Source organism: Rattus norvegicus, chromosome 5, assembly GCF_021556685.1.
Source record: "Rattus norvegicus strain SHRSP/BbbUtx chromosome 5, alternate assembly SHRSP_T2T, whole genome shotgun sequence".
NCBI lineage: Eukaryota > Metazoa > Chordata > Mammalia > Rodentia > Muridae > Rattus > Rattus norvegicus.
This window is the reverse complement of record NC_141538.1, coordinates 97,417,999-97,434,034: the sequence shown is the minus strand read 5'-3', so window position 1 is coordinate 97,434,034 and position 16,036 is coordinate 97,417,999. Positions and strand designations below refer to the sequence as shown.

Below are 16,036 nucleotides of genomic sequence, written 5' to 3'. Positions count from 1 at the left end.
ACAAACTCAAAATGAAGAAAGAAAGAGAATGAACTTTTACTAGCAGAATGTCTTTAACAAGGAAGTCCATAGTCATTATGTGTTGTATGTATATGTGCAGATAAACAGAATTCTCCCAAGGCCCAGTGTCACAAAAATAATCCTATTAGGATAGCTTAATTGGCAGAGTCAAATTGTTTATTGTGTTTTTTGCATTCCAAGAATAAAAGGGGAAAAAGAGATAGCCTGGAATATTAATTAGTTACCCCCTTAAAAAGCTAATTTCCAGGGTCTTAGATTTTAGAGGTACAAGCTAGATTAAAATCTAATTGAGGTTCTCAAAACTACATGGCTCAGTCTTTGGAGACAACTGCCATGTCTAGAAAATATTCTAAATTCATTGGGAACAAATTTGAACCTCAGAAGTTACCATTATATCCCTAGTTTTGTTAAGCCAAGAACTCTATTGAATAAACCTTCATGCTTGTAAACAAGTCTGAAAAGGTGAGCGTGTTGACTCTGCAGCTCATCCAAGTGATGTCTTAGAAAAAGGTTGGTTCTTTTGCAGTGTATTTTGTCTTTTGGACTAAATAGCTCATTTTGGTTGTTTTTTTTTTCAGACAGCCTCTAGTCTTCACAAGTGAACAGAATGCTATGCATGGTTTTCAAAAACAGGGATATTAATATATAATCACTATTCATTCTGTCATTTGCATTATAAAATGATAATGTGTCAGCACATATTCATAGTTCAGTTTCACATCTCATTGTGCTTCAGTTAAAACACATTTTAAATGGCAGTAGAACTCCTTTGAGTCGACATTCATTTTGTTGTAAAATGTCTCATGATAATATGCCAGAAACAGGTTGAGGAAAAATATTTGTGACTTCTGAATTTAGATGACTATTACTACTTTGCTCAATTTCTGTATTTGTAGATTTGTGGATCTCTCTAGTCTTTCTCCTGATCCAGCTGTGATCTCAGAAGCCAGCTGATGGAGAATTTTGGATTCAGTAACCTTGTAAGCAGCGCTCCTCCTTTCAATAGTGGGGTGTCACAGCAAAGTCAAGGCAAAATTCTAATGCCTTTCAAAAACCTGAAAAACCTCTGTTGATCATATTTTCCAAAAAAATTAATTTGGTAATATCTTTGAAGAGGGGATTTATTTTGTAGCTAATTTGCAAAATTATAATAACTGCTATTCCACATGTCACTCACTAAGCTAGGAATTTTTTAACTATGCACATGAAATTTATGTTTCAATATAGTACGTTGTCCAAAAAGCCATTTTACTTAATCAATAGGCATATGGTTAAGTACCAAGTGCATGCCCATTTGACAATTAATATGATATAAAATTACCTGCATCTTAGCAGGTCACAGAATAATGAGAATTATGGGAATAGAGTTACTTTATCTAATTAGTGTGGAGGAAGTACACTTTCTGCAAATGGTGCCTAACATGAGAAGTGAAGTATGCCGGGGGTAAAGTAAGATTTGAGAAGTTTCATAAGTTCCAAAGTTCTGTAGTTTCGTCAAAGTTGTATTTATCTACAATATTTCCTGAATCATTTTCAACTGTATTTTCTTAGATTATTTTTTATAATGAAGTATAGTGTGTGTGTGTGTGTGTGTGTGTGTGTGTGTAAGTATATAGATGTGCATGCTTCTCTTTTTTAGTTTATTGTTATCCTATTCTCATTGCAACCAGGGTACATTATAGGATTTTAGTCTTTGGAAACTTTGGGAGAACTCCTCCTTGACGTAGAAATAATTGATTAATAAATATTTATTGATATTCTACTTCTCAGGATAATGACACACACTGTTCTAGAATTTCGGTCCACTTCACCTGCATCCCCCCACACCAAAAAAAAATTATGTCGTCTGAGCATGTCAGGTCAGCATGTTTTCTATACGGTAAACACAGCATGCCCTGCTGACCTCCTTGTATGTTATTTACTGTAGTAGTTGACAGAGCGGGGGACTCTAGTCTTGGCCAATCTCCTCAATGGCTTTGGGACCACACTCTGTAAATTATCTACACACAGAAATCAGATTACTCTTTTTCATTTGCTTATTTTATCTTTCTGTTCCCAAATCCAAAGCTGCCACACCCAGGGCTTCAATTCTTGGCCTCTCTTTCCTAATTGTATTTCTTACCTTGTTGATAGACATTTTTTTTGTCCTACTGATTTCCAAAGTTGTGATTTTAGGCATATTTTCCTCTGAAATTTGTATTTCTGCACCTTCTTAGCTGGTGTCTACACATACAGCCAAACACAAGCATCTTGAAATCGACAAGTTCATGGTGCAACAGCCCCCTACCCTTAGCTTAACCTGGTTTAATTATCTTCCTCCATAAATGTGTTCACTCTATTTCCATATACTTAGCAACAAAGCTGTATTTTACCCCTAATTTCTGACACTTCACATCAAGTTTGTTCAAAGAATGTTCTAGACACTTGCTGTGTGCTTTGCTTCTGTCCTGTCCCAAGTCCTGTTCACATAGTGGATCTATGTCCTTTACAGTAGAATTTTCCAATTTTTCTTTGTTTTCATTTTGCCATCTTCAAGTTGACTTTTAACAGCCAGCCAGAATGTCCTGGCAGTTGTCTATTGAAAGACCCCATCAGCTTTCAGTGCCATTTGGAATCAAAATCAATGCCTCCAGTTTCTGAAGGAAGCCATGTAATGTTTGCTGATACATCACTTCATCATTTGTTGCTACACTTCAGCATGTGAGGACCATACTGCTTCGGAATCTAATGGTCAGGGATGGTTCAATGAATTTAGTGATTTTCACAGGAATCCAAGGCACTGAGGTGAAATCCCCAGGACCACTTTAAAAATTTCTAATTCCAGAGCCGTGGAGGCCAGAACTTGAGTACCGACCAGGAATTTTAGATTGTTCCAGGAGCTCCATGTTTAGTGAGACCCTTTTGTAAAATAATAAAGTGGAGAGCTATCAGGTAGGTACCAGATCTTTATTTCTGTCTTCTACTGTCACACACATGAGCCCGCACACCTATGTTTTTTGACAAGACTTTTCATGCAGAGATGTAGTATACATGTCTACTGATGCTAAAATGGTCACAACAGACAAAAATACCGTTACCGCCAACATCCACCTAGAACTGAAAATATTATCAGGTTTGTTACAGAAATATGGGTGATGACAGCTACATCAGCAAAGCCCACCCCAGCATGGGTGACAGGTTACAAAACTGGGATCCTGGAGTGCATCACTCAGCCTACGGGCACCTCAACAAGTTGAAACATGTCCCTTCCATGTGGCTCGATCGGTCTAAACCTCTTACAGGCAGCTCCGCTGGTTTCTGCTTCTTCAAGGCAGCTGGTTTGGATCATAATCTTTTCTGTAGCTTTTCATCTCTAAAGCTACTGTTTGCAGCTCAATTTCCTTTCATCTTAAAGAGACTCTCAGATTTTGATTGTTTACTCATGAAAAAAAGTGGCCTAGTGGATCTAGATAGTTTCAGGACTTCCTAAGCTGTTCACCTTCTGGCTAAAGAAACTTCACCTAAGGATGCAATGTTTCAGTCTCAGAGGAAATTGTTACAGATCAACACACCTACATGTACAAGATAAATACACAAACAGCATATAGTCCCACATTCTGGACACACAGAGAACCACATTCTCCAAAGAAGGAAAAGAATAAAATTTGTCTATGCATACTTGTAGAAAGTGTGGCCTAAGGAATTACCTAACTCCGGAATCAGCAAGCACAATCATTCTTCAGAGCTTTTTCATAACCTTACGCTGATTTATTTCTCTTCCTACATCTTCGCTATATTGTATGGATGTAATTTATTTTCTCATTTAATTTCTGCCTCCTCTACTGTAATTAAAACACTGCGGCCTGCTGATTAAATATCTCAAATCTACTCTGTGTAAAGTAACAAGAAGGAAAATAAATCTGAACAGGACGGCCAATATTTGCAGACAGTAATTTGGCCCTTTGGTGTTACAGTAGTGCTAATGTTTTATCTAGTGCTTAATTCCGATTGCATTTTCTTATCATCTCAAGACCAAGGGATGCTGAGTAGACCTAAAAGCTAGGAAAGACTCCTTCAATCTAGTTGTTTTCTGACGTTTGCCCTGAATAGCAAAACAGGAAAGGTGCAATAGAAAATGATGCCACTAGAGGGCACTGTGGGACCTCTGTACGACATGGAGCGTTCTATCACAGGCTTGCAGCAAAGGCTTTCAAAACTCAAACACCAAGAAATATTTTGCTGATGTAGTTAATGGCTTTGCTTCATGTAGGGGAAAAAAGAAGAAAAAACATCCTTCGTGTTGAAATTAAAATAACAGTTGTGAAGATGTTCACAGATATTTCACGGAAAATATACACTAATATCCATTAAAATATGAGACTCAACCTCTGTCATATATTTAAATGTTAATTAAAATCGCTCTGAGGTATAATTTTCACCTATCATATTTAACAGTATGATTAATTGCCAGAAGAAGAACAAATTGATTTAATTCTCACGGGAAAAAAATCTGACTCTATCCATATTAATAATTGCATACATGTATATATGTACATACATATATATTGATCTTTGATGTCTCCACACACACTTACAGGAATTTTTGTACATGTTTACTCCTCAGAAAGGTACACTCATCCAAATTTATAACTTGTTTAATATCAAAATCAATTGCAAGGGAATTAAAAGGTTCCTGCTATATAAGAAAAAAAGAAAGTCCGATATTTTATTTATTGAGAAACGTTTCAAATAACATTTAGGAAAATAAAAGTCTCCATGGACTGAGGTAGGAACCTGTGTCTGTGCCTCTTTGCGTGTATGCATGTGTGTCTGTGTGTGTGTGTGTGTGTGTGTGTGTGCATGTGTGTGTGTGCGCGTGCGTGTGCATGCCTGTGTGTGTGTGTGTGTATGTGTGTGGTACCATTAGAATAGTTGTAAGTAAACACAGATAGTGCGGTGCTATTGGTTGAAAGGAGACAAATGTAAGGTTCCAGGCAAGGGTGGGAGTGACGTTTGTCCCTATATGCCTGTCTGTGTCATTTTTTTTCTTTTTTTTTTTCTGAACTGGGGACCGAACCCAGGGTCTTGTGCTTGCTAGACAAGTGCTCTACCACTGAGCTAAATCCCCAACCCCAGTCTGTGTCACTTAAAATTGTAGATCATGGAAATTCATTATCTAGCCACATAGGAGAATTTCTATTTTTAACAAATACAAAAGAAACCCTTTGTTTAGCCACCAAAAATGCATTTTAAATTCTACTTTCAATTATTTTAGTTCTTCTTAGGATGGCATTACGTGAGTATAAGTGTTCTTTGGAGCTCAGGACAGCTCTGTACTTGTGTGTTGTGCAGAGAGCCCTGAGTTTGGACAACAGCACCACATAAACAGAGAATGGAGGTGTAGACCTGTAAACCAGCATCTGGGAGGTAAAGATGGGATATATCTACTTAGAAACTCGCAGTGATCCTCAGGGTACACACGTGTTGGCCATGGTGTCTGCCTCTCCAAGGATCTATACAGTGTTCTCTGTCGCCTTGAGAACTAATAAAGAATAAACAGCTTTCCTTCAAGCAAAGGATAGCATTGCTCTCCGAAACAGTTGATACAGGTTGATTGGCATCTTGGAAGGCTCTAGAATCACTAGTAGGCAAGCTTCTGGTCATGGGTATGAAGGTTTTCTGGATTAGTTTGTTCAAGGTGGGAAAAGCGTGGTTGGATACAGAGGGTGAAGCTAGCTGAGCAGGAATATGTGACATTCTCTGCAAGCTGCCGCAGAGTTTGGCCATTAAAACTCCCTAATCGTGAAGGCCTTTGAGCTCAAATGGTGAGTCAGAACAGGCTTCCTCAAAGTACTTTGACATGTGTATTTCCCAGCAACAAGACAAACAATAATGCAAAAATTAATAATGAAACACAATGGTGCCACACGTGAGTGTGTTGCCCTTGTAAGTCTGAGCTTGTTTCTTGTAGCAATAATCCATGTGTCTACTTAGCCCAGACAGGGAGCCCAGGACAGAACTGTCAGAAACCAGCAAAGCCTAGTTACAGTAGCATAAATAACTCAAAGACTGCATCACCAAAGCCTCTTACCACCACCATCACCACCACCACCACCACCACCACCACCACCACCACTACCACCACCACCACCGCCGCCTCCGCCACCTTCACCGCCACCGCCACCCACCAAGCAGTGGTGACAGCTCACAAAAGCTGGGAACCTGGAGCACAATGCATGGCCTGCAGGTACCTCAGCAGGATAAAGTGTTCTCTCTAAGTAAGCCAGTTAGTCTGACTAGGAATCTCTGCTGGTCTGAGTCTTCTCAGCAGCTCTGCTTGTCTGGCAATGATGTTAAGCAGCCTCTATTGTTTACTCCAGGAAGGAGGTGTCCTTATAAATTAGGTCAGTTTCATGAACTTCCTCAAGGTGTTTTGTTTGTTCGTTTGTTTGTTTTGTTTTCATTTCTGGCTTACGGAGCCTCCCTACAAGATACTAAGTTTCAATCTCAGAGGATCCTGCTATGCCATAAAGAATAAGAAAAGACTTTGGAACTTTCAGCTAAAAGTACCTTAAAATGCTGTTCGCGGGGCTTATTGGGCCATACAGAACTGTGGACAATGGAGACCTGGCAGAGACTTTATCCCAACCTGGGCTAGGAACCATCTGTGTGACATCCATGCCAAGGTTTAGTGCATCTTGCCCATGTCTTAAGAGTGTGAGTTGGGGTTGGGGATTTAGCTCAGTGGTAGAGCGCTTGCCTAGCAAACGCAAGGCCCTGGGTTCGGTCCCCAGCTCCGAAAAAATAAAGAGTGTGAGTGAGCCTTAATTTAAAGCAAATACATGAATTTTATCGACAGAAAACAGTCCAACATAGCAGTGTTCAGGGTGTGTTATGGTTGCTGCTTGATGCTCTCATCCATATTTGCAGGTGTGGATGCAAAAATGAGAGTGGAAAGATACGAAAATTATGGTTTTGCAAATAACTGTGGGTGAGCAAATATATGCACTTTAGGTTAAGGAGAATGTGGGCATTTACACATCTGTAATTGTTAAATAGTTTAGTGCCTATTGAAGAGAATGCTTGCAGTTTGCAAGACACCACCCACCCAACACTCCATCTCGTGAAAGCACAAATTAATGAAAATGAAGAGAGACTAAACTAACATTGTTACTGAACAAGTTATCGCAGAGAAGTTGATGCAACTTAATCCAGGAAACTGAAGTCAGACAGTGAATGGAAGCACTTGGAATCCATGTAAAGGCTGTTGTTAGATGTCATTGGTGTCTATTGAGTAAAGCTATGACAATGATTTCTTAGTTGCAATGGAGAACCAAGATGTTGAGGAAACAGAATGGGGTTGGCCCAGGACATAAGTCAAATGTGCTAGAGGCAGCTCAGCTAGAAGGCTAGTTACGTTCCTTGGAGTCCAGATGATTCTATCATGAATTCCAGATGTGTGATGTGGAGTGACAGAATTTGCTATTTTCCCTGCTGGGTATGGATACTGCTTTGATCCAGTTTTCCTTTGCTCTATCCCATCCATCCATTGTGGATAGGGTATGCTTAGTTTGCACCATTGCATGCTGGAATTATGTAATGTTTTGATTTGTACAATTAAGGAATTTCTTTGAGTCTCAAATGAGCTTTGAACATTTAAACAGTCTTTAGACTATTAAGGACTATGGGGACTTTTGAAGTTGGACTGAACAGATGTTGTACTGTAATGTGGCTGTGGCTCTATGGAGCGCAGAGAAACCTTCCTTCCTTAACTTGTCTTTGCCAGGTATCTTGTCAAAGGAATGAGAAAAGCCACTAGTACATTATTACTTTATTGCTATAAAGTATGAGCTTTCTAGGAATGTGTATTAGATATGACAGGAGATGAATCATTCTTAGCAGAAGGAAAACTCAACTCGTGGAAATGCAGGTTTGAAAATGTGTGGCTTATTGGAGACATAGAGTTTACATTAAATTATAAAGCTTTCTGTATCTGCTGCGTTGAGGGAGCAACCCTGCCATTAGTACTAATATAGTGAACTGTTAATAGTATGTGCTTTAAGGTGCTCTGGTGTTTAACCTAAGAAAGGTATGAAGCATGTGCTATCAAGCACACAGGTGATAATTAGGAGAACTGTAATATTTCAGTGGTTTGTTAGGTTAAATTTTTATGTCAGAAAAGAAATATAGATTTGGTTTTGATATCTTTTTTTTCTCCAGTGTGCATAAAAATGGCTGCTGGCTCTGTTTTATTTCACCTTGTATATTTCTGGTGTTCTTGCTTAACCCAGAAACTCGTGCATCTGAACCTCGTCAGCAACCTCTAAACCTCCTTGGCACTTGGGCGTTCCGTGTGTTTGTCTTATGGAAAATTTGATGCAAGAGTGAAGATCATGTTATATGCTCAGACTCCCATTTGCACTCTTAGCATGTGCTACTCGTGACCCTATATGAAAGACCATTGTTTGACTACAGAAGGTCCTTATAGACACCATCCATTGTTCTGATATTCTGGAATAGTAGTAACTCCTCCCCTGCTACTGCATGGGGCCTGGGCAAGGGAAGGCTAACACACTGCAGGGTCAATTTCCTGCATACAGTCATGTTTGTTTAAGTAGGTTATTTAATAGTTTTCCTTAAATTATCCTAAATTGGAGGTCTCTTCTGCCTTTAGATAGCACTATATCCCTGTGTCAAAGTTACTGTTATTGTCTAAGTGAGAACTAATGAACTTATACCATTGTAGGAACACAAGAACAGGAAAAGCCCAAGGAATAAGAAAAGGCTCCAGAATAATAAATTCTCCGAATTATAAAAGAGAGTTAGAAGAGTAGAACAGCAATAAATTTTGAAGTGAGGTTTCATAATTTAAGTGGCTCTTTCCTGAAGATATCACATTCACCAAAAATAAATAAACAAAATAATTACTGAGTGATATCAGGTGAAATGAAATAAGCAAGCCCTAGGTGGGTGCAGTAAGGCAGTGTTTCGGGTAGGTCTAGGTGTTGAGATATATGGAGTATGGCAGTGCGGTTTTTTTATACAAAAGGTAATAGAAGATAACTAATTAGTGCCAGGTAGGTCAGCAAGTGATAAAGGGCTTGAAGGTAAGTGGATCATGCAAGAGTGTATTTTAGCATGTACGAAGATAAAGAGTATCAAGAATATCAGCAAGTAGCACAAAGCCTCTAAGACTCAATCAGGAAGGGGGAGGAGAGAGAGAGAGAGAGAGAGAGAGAGAGAGAGAGAGAGAGAGAGAGAGAGAGAGAGATGAGAGAGACAGAGGGAGAGAGGGGGAAGAGGGAGAGAGGAAGGGAGGGGGGTAGGGACTACTGTGGACAATCACTTGCACTACTTCCTTCTCTGGGGTGAGTTCAGTGTTCCTCACTATGAAGACCTGAGTGCACCTGAATGCAATGTAGGTCCAGTGGGTTTCATAGTGCTGAGAGGAAGATAGATCATACCTGACACATCTCCCTCCCACAGGAAGCTCAGCTTAAAGGTTTGTCTAAGCCAGTATGTTTCTGGTGTGTTCTTAACAAGTTTCATAGCTGTGGCACCCTGCCACATTCAATGAGGTTGTTGTCTCCTCAGTATCTCTCATGATAAAGTACATGAGGAAGTACAAACAATGCTGTAGGGATTGCATTAAGCTAGCTTAAGTACTATTAATATTCCTTTCCATTAAAATTGTTAATATTTTTTCATTAATTTATTTACTTATTCATTTTACATCTAGATTGTAGCCTGCCCTCCCAGGCTCACCCTTGAAAATCTACTTACTACCCCCTCTCCTTCTCCCCAGAAAAGAGGAAAGTTTCTTGAGCTCCACCCTGCCTTGGGATATCCAGTCCCATCAGGCCTAGTACATCCTCTCCCACTGAAGCCCAAACTGGCAGTCCAGCTAGGGGAAGGGGATCCAAAGGTAGACTCAGAGACAGACTTCGCTTCTATTGCATTCTTAGTAGAAAACCAGTCTGCACATCCCATCCAAAGGTTCAGGGGTTCCAGGTCTAACCTATGTAGGCCTCTTGGCTGGTAACCCAGTCCTGTTGAGCCTGCATGAGACAGATTAGTTGATTCGGTACATCTTCTTGTGGCGTCCTTGACCTCTCTGGCTTGCTCAATTCTGTCCACTACTCTTCCACAAGACTTGCTGAGCACTACATGATGCTTGACTGTGGTCTCTTTATCTGTTTCCATCTGCTGCTAAATGAAGCCTCTCAGGAGACAGCGATGCTAAGTTTCTGTCTTGGAGCATAGCAGAGTATCATTAATAAGGTCAGGGATTGATTGGCTCTCTCCTGTGGGATTTGTCTCAAGTTGGTTGGCCATAACTAAACCTGCGCATCTTATGAGCAGGTCAAATTTTGGATTGAAAGTCTTGTGTTTGGGTTGATGTTCCACTCCCTCCATTCAAAGCCCTGCCTGGATGCAGGAGGTGGCCACTTCAGTCTCCGTATCCCCTTTATGGAGACTCAAAATCCTTCATATACCCTTAGCTGATAGGAATCTCAGCTAGGGTCACTCTACCAATGCCCCAGAGATTCACCAGTCCCAGGTCTTCTGGTAGTCTTAGAGATGACTGGGATTGGATTCCATTGTCACTCTCAGCCCTTTCCCACTCTTGCACTCCCCCCATCTTATCCCCATCTCTATCCCCTGTTCACCTCCTCTTCCACCCATTCTCTTTGTCCATCTACCTCCTATGACAATCTGTTTTCTCCTTCTAAATGAGATTCCTGCATCCTCCCTTATATCTCCTGATTACTTAGTTTCTTTGGGTCTGTGGATTGTAGTATGGTTAGCCTGTCCTGTATGGCTAAAGCCCACTTATAAATGATTACATATCATGCAAGTGCTTTTGGGTCTGGGTTATCTCACTCAGCTTGGTAGTTTTTGGTTCTACCCATTTGCCTGAAAATATCATGATGTCCTTGTTGTTAATAACTGGATAACATTCCAACATGTAGATGTACCACATTTTCTCTATCCATTCTTCTGTTGAGGGACATCTAGGTTTTTTTCCAGTGCAGACACTAAGTTTAGCAGTTAAGTGCGATCTCATGAAACTGAAGTCTTTTCAGGGTTAAGGACACCATCAATAGGACAAAACCTGCATCCTACAGATTAAGAAAAGATCATGGCCAACCATCTATCTGACAGAGGACTCTACCCAAAATGTATAAATAACTCTAGAAATTAGACACCACCAAACCAAATAACCCAATTAAAAATTTGTGGTACAGAGCTAAACAGAGAATTCTCAACAGAGGGATCTGGAATGGGTGAGAAGCACTTAAACAAATGTACAACATCCTTAGTCATCAGAAAAATGTAAATTAAATGACTCTGAGATTTCATCTTACAACAATCAGAATGGCTATGATCAAAAACTGAAGTGACATCACATGCTGGCAAGATGTGGATCAAGGGAAACACTTCCATTTCTAGTTGGATTGCAAACTTGTACAACCTCTTTGGAAGTCAGTTTGATGGTTTCTCAGAAACTTGGTTCTATTGCAAGACCCAGCTATACCACTCCTGTACAGAGATATTTCTAAAAGATGCCCCACTACATCACAATGACACTTGCTCAACTATTTTCATAGCAGCTTTATTCATAAATAATATTTTTAGGGGAACAACGTTTTAGAAGAAGGGAATGGGGATGGGATAGGGGGCTTATGTCCAGGAAACTGGGAAAGGGAATAACATCTGAAATGTAAATAAAAAATATCTAATAAAAATGTTTTTAAATTTTTCTTTTCTTTGGGTTTAAATGAATTTGGATTTATAGTCTTTAAATACAATGCATATAAAATGACTATTTAAATAAGCATATAAATTACTTAAACCAATTGGATATAAATGATTGCACTGAAATAATAAGCTTTTACAATACTGCTTTATAGAAGATAAACTATAGATTGTCCCTTGACTGACAAAGGTGCAGAGTTAATCACTGAGGTATAAATTAGAGAGGTCAAGATGTTACTGTTCCCTTTGTGTTGAATATTCGGATAACTGAACATCTCATTTGACAGAGAATATAATAAACTGTGGATTTTATTAAGTTTGAAAGGAAACTGGAAGCTGACTGATAATGTATTCTGTTCCAGCTTGATATAAAAGGCAAGCAGTTCTTGGCCTGTGAAACCCCAGTGGCAGTGCCTGGCTGTCAGTATGCTGGCCCCAATGTTGATGGACGTGATGGGCTTTGGCTCCAGGTGAGTTGAGTGTGTCCAACATGGCCACTCCTTCATCATGCATTGTTGCTACTCTGCCATCTTTACCCTACAGAGCTCATACTGATGCTTCACAAGTACTTTTCAAATACCAAAATATTTTGCTTGTTTAAAAAGAATTATACTTTTGAAATTCCATAATGTCTCTAAAATCAATACAGGCTTCCCCATCAAAATTGTAAATAGCAGAATTTATTGCAATGCATGGACTTAACTTTAAATCAAGAGTCAAAATACCAGAGCAAAGGTTGTGATTACATACCTTCAGAGGTTGAGAACAGGAGGGGCAATTTCCAAAACTCTTTCTTAGTATCAGACGAGCCGTTTTAAACACAGAGGCCAGAAAGGTGACTTACTCCAGAGACAACAAATTTTATAATTCACAGAATAAACAATTCACACTGGCAAATCGCTCCATGACTCAATAGGATCCCTTATTTCTGATTTTCCAATTAGAAAAATTTCAATCTCTCACACATTTAACCATGATTTCCTTTACCAAACTGTCTGGCTACAGAAAAGCATCAGCATGAAACTGCCATGAGCTACAGTCATAGACTATTGAGAAAGAAAAGATTGCTATCAACAACTTAATTACAAGCATTTTTATACTTTGCCAAACCTGCATAGCGGTCTTCATTTTTTTTTATGTGTATTTCCCTTGGATTCTCTGCTTTAAACAGGTTCAAAGATGAAGAACAAAAAGAATTAAAACAATCAAGTGTTCTAGGGACAGGGCTATGAAAAGATACAAAGTACACAATAAGCATTTAGTCTGCTTAATCAAGTGTCTTAATGGCTCTGGCTTTTGACACAGCAATTCTATATGTAGTGATTTAATGTAATGCAATAATTAGGAATGTCTAAAAAGATTTAAACAATAGAATGTTTCCTATGGTCTATTTTAATGGCATTGAAAATTATAAACACCTCAAGTATGCTCATATAGAACTTATAAGAGGGTATTTTTTCAACAGTGAAAATCTATATTACTATTAAAATTGGTTTCAGAACATGATGCTTCTATAAAATTAAGAAGCAGTCATATTTATAAATGAGAAAGATGAGGATTTTATATTATTTCTGTGTATAAAAATAAATCAGAGTTGCAAAGGAGTCTGTATGATAAAATCTTCCTAAGATTTTAATGCCATATATATTATATACTATATATAATATACATCATATATAATCCATATGAATATATTAAGTTTCTGTTTTCTTGTCTATACTTTTTGAATAATCAAAAGACTTCTTTATTTGGAAAACTTAGTCTGAAGCTTTTTATAAGGAAAAAAAGTGGGATTATAGGAAGGAAATGTGATGGGAAGAGTAAATTTATTTTCCAGAGACACTAAAAGGTTTACAAATATTACAGTAAAATGGCTTATTATGTATGAAATCAAGGTACAGTCACAGGTTATTTTGTAATAAGAGAAATCCTTTTCTTAAGTGCTGTCAAGAGTTGCTCTCTAGTTACTATATAAATTCTACAGGTAAAGACCAGAATGTGGATAATATCTACATGATGCTTAAATACTTTTATATTTTTCTGGGGACTTATAGAATAAGTGATACATGATACATAAGTGTGAATATTAATAGGTGTTTTAGGTTTATATATGGTATTTCAATTTATGTCTTAAATAATATTCTTTACTGCATAGGTTAAACATATTAACAATTTCACACAAGGCATTAAAACATTTTCAGCTTACATACATTAATAATAAACTCATAATCATCAATAATGCGTACGTGTAGCCCAAATTTGAATTTGCTACTTCCCCTTTTCTGAGTGTTCCATCGCTTTGCGTCTATTGAATGAGTCTGAATCCTGGTCTGTCTTGGATCTCTTTGGAGTCTATTCCTGTATGTCTGTACCTATGCCTGGTGTGCCTTTTGAGTGTATCTGTCTCTAACAAAAGACTTTACTCTGTATTTATTGAATAGCCAAAAAGGTATCACATGGCAAAGAAACAAGAATTACTTTACATAAATCTTTAACAGAGGTTTACAAGGGATTGAGTCAATGACTCTGAATGAGCGAGATAACACAGTACTCAATCATCCCTGTTTATCAAACAATTATCTCTACATTGCAGTGACCATTTGTGTTAGAAGTTCATTTTGTAAGATTTCTTTTATCCTATATTTGTTATTTTCAGCATATTATTATCAAAACACACATTCATTATTATTGGGACAAGAGCATGGAAGAGAACATAATTTAAAGTTATAGCTATGCTTTAAAAATCTTAGGTTTTAAGAGTTGATTATGGGAAATCCAGTGTATTTAAGGCTGATTTTTACATTGCCTCTTAAAGGCAGCTTAAACAAACAGGCTGAGTACAAACTAGGATAGAAATCCTAACAGCAACAAACCAGACCCCCACCCCAAGAGTTCCCAGGGACTAAACCACCTTCCAAAGAGTACACATGGAGGGACCCATGGCTCCAGCTGCATATGTAGCATAGGACAGCATTGTCAGACAACAATGGGGAGAGGCCCTTGGTCCTGTGAAGGCTCGATTTCTCAGTGTAGGGGAATGCCAGGGCAAGGAGGTAGGAGTGGGGGGGCACCCTCATAGCAGCAGGGGGAGGGAGGATGAGATAGGGAACTTTTGGAGGGGAAAACAGGAATGGGGATAACATTTAAAATGTAAATAAATTAAATATCCCATTTTAAAAAAGATATGTTACCTTAAGATATATTGTTATGTGTCTATGAGGTCCAGCAAAAGTTCCAGTCTCTTAGCACATGATATATTTTCATAATATTGCATCACCATATTTCAACATCCATTTATATGGCTGTGTGATAATATATATATATATATATATATATATAACAGATATTACTGGATAATGATAACCAAGAAAATTATCATTGTATAAATATCATAGGATTGAGTATGTTGCTTATTAAATCCATGAAATTTAATTATGTTTTGTTGGTATGATTTTATGTGATACCCTTTATTTCATTTTGAGGTATATAAATTACCTATATCATCATAGTGGCAATACTTAAAACACTGGTACTTGGCTCTCCCAGATACCTATGTTACTGTTGATGAGGTCTTCAACTTTAGAAGTTTCCATCAAATTTCTGTCCCCCATAAAAATTTACCTGTATTATCCTAAATTGAAGGAATACAAATGATATCTAGGCTAAAATTTAAGACCAGCTCACACCCTTTCCACTGCCTGTCTCTGAAGAGATACAAATAGTCTGTGTTCACACATTTATTTCTACTTAAACTTTTCAGAAAATGTCTGCAATGTCAAAAAAATGACACTCTCTCCTTTCCTATCTTTCCTCCATCTCCTCCTCCTCCCTCCATCCCTTCCACAAAGAGATACAGTTAGACTGCACTGCTTGCACAGTTCACACCTTTTCATTCAAATTTAATCATAAGTAAAGTTAATGCTCATCAGACTGTCTTTGGCAACAGCACAGTTCTGCTGTTTTTGGCATCAGGTATGGACAAACACAAAGAAGAGTGTGAAGGATGATCTGCCCAGATGGGGCATACCATCTTGTCCTCAATACACAGAGAGCTAAATTCATGAGCAAGTATATGGATAGTTTTGTTCCTTTTTATATCATTAATAAACCATTTACCATAAGGATTTATTATGTGCTTGTCTATAAATCTCCCCAACATATGCATGGTAAATATAAAAACCTACAATTCATAGTGGACGCTAGAACAGCAGAACAAAAAAATGCAATATATGGAAATTATGGAATGCAGATATTGTAGCCGTGACTTGACCTCAAG

General features: G+C 38.2%; 1 protein-coding gene across 1 annotated transcript in view; it reads left to right on the top strand.

The window, feature by feature from the left end:
* Nucleotides 1-16,036, top strand: part of Ptprd (protein tyrosine phosphatase, receptor type, D) — a 2,326,896-nt gene that overhangs the window by 671,355 nt on the left and 1,639,505 nt on the right. The window contains 1 exon segment of the mRNA NM_001427220.1: nt 12,123-12,230. The gene's annotated coding sequence lies outside the window, so the exon portion shown is untranslated.